Below are 1727 nucleotides of genomic sequence, written 5' to 3' on the forward strand. Positions count from 1 at the left end.
CTGCTTATACAGGCTAATGTGTTTATCTTTTTGTTTTCTCCTGATTGGATGAAAACAAGGTAGTGTATGTCTGGTTTCTCCTTGCTAACAAATTTTGTTGAAAATCCCGAGAAGTTCATCAGAAGGGTCCGACCTCGCGTCGTCCCTCCTCTGATCTCGCAGTCGACAAGAGAACCAGCTTTCCAAGCACCATCAACAATCACCGAACCCATGGCTGAGAAGACCCTCCGCGACTTCTCCGTCCCTCAGCTACCAACGTGGCAACTGGACCCAACGTTGATGTTGGGGACGTAAACTTTGAGCTGAAGTCCAGCCTCATTAATATGGTGCAGGCTAGCCCATTCTGTGGCAAGCCAAATGAGGACACCAACGCCCATCTCCAGAACTTTCTGGAGTTATGCAAGACCGTAACCATACGGGGCGTTACGGCTGACGCCATCAGGCTCCGCCTGTTTCCTTTCTCCCTCCTGGGGAAGGCGAAATAGTGGTTTTATCAGCAACAAGGAAGCCGTCAGCACCTGGCACAAATGTTCCACAGCGTTCCTCGCTAAATTCTTTCCGTTGGGCAAAACAAATGCCCTATGTGGAAGAATTTCAAGTTTCCAACAGACAGGGATGGAATCCATCCCAGAAGCTTGGGAGAGACTGCAAGAATATATACTCGCTTGTCCTCATCATGGGATGGATGAGTGGCTCGTGCTTCAAAGCTTGTACAATGAACTAACGACAACATCCTGAGCCCATCTCGATGCTGCTGCTGGAGGAGCCTATCTCGACCATACAATTGCCAAGGCCACGGCCTTGATTGAAAAGATGGTCTCCAACTAGGGCTGGAACGAGGAGCGTTCCTAGCCCAGAACCAAAGGCGGAATGCATACCGTCAAGGAGACGGACATGCTCGCCGCCAAGCTGGACATCCTAATGAAGAAGCTTGACGAAGGGAACCGGCAACAAATGCTTGTTCCCGTCCATGCCATGAACTCGTACTTCACGTGCGAGGTTTGTGGTGACAATGGACATTCGGGGAATGACTGCCCCGAGACCAGTGAAGATGCAGCCTACATCAACAACAACACCGGGTTCCGTCCACATGGAGGCCGGGGTGGGGTCAAACACGCCCACCATTCCAAGGAGGAGGTAACAACTTTAACACAAATTTCAATTCGAATTTTAATTCGAATCAACCCTCCTTGAGAGATTTAGTCTTTGGCCAAGTTAAAATAAATGAATCATTACACAAAAAGTGATAAGGACACGCCTACGATGCCCGTAATTTGGTCCAATCTTTCATGGTACTAGCAGCAATACTTTCACTAAGTATTTATTTTTCAGAAGCAAACAATCAGTCCAAAAACTGATGCACTGTTAGAAGTATTTCTCTCGGTAATTTTCAAGGTATCAAACAGAATCTGACAATAAAATAATGCTTCATTTCAAACACAAAAACAGGTTGGCACCTGCTCTCTAGCGGCAGCAGACAGAATAAATATTGATGCCACAAATCAGTACATATATGATTGAGAATTCATTTCTTCAGCCAAGTACAGCAGCAGCTTCACAAGAAAACCCAATTCACGGCAAGGTAGTCGACCAGAGAAGATAATAGGATAATCAACCACAACCAGAGCTGCTCGAAATAATATCCAAATATTCCTTTGACAAATCAAAGATGAGCTGTAGTAATATAATCTATAGAGGGATCGGCTTACAGTAGTTGTAATCTGAAA

The 1727-nt window shown here is 45.9% G+C and overlaps 1 non-coding gene across 1 annotated transcript; it reads right to left on the bottom strand.

Moving 5' to 3' along the window:
• Positions 1 to 576: 576 nt before the first annotated feature.
• LOC120663221 lies at positions 577 to 683 on the bottom strand. Its single transcript, XR_005670439.1, has one exon. It is a non-coding gene; the product is annotated as a small nucleolar RNA R71 (small nucleolar RNA).
• Between the last annotated feature and the right edge of the window lie 1044 nt (positions 684 to 1727).

Source organism: Panicum virgatum, chromosome 2N, assembly GCF_016808335.1.
Source record: "Panicum virgatum strain AP13 chromosome 2N, P.virgatum_v5, whole genome shotgun sequence".
In the NCBI taxonomy this organism is placed as follows: Eukaryota; Viridiplantae; Streptophyta; class Magnoliopsida; order Poales; family Poaceae; genus Panicum; species Panicum virgatum.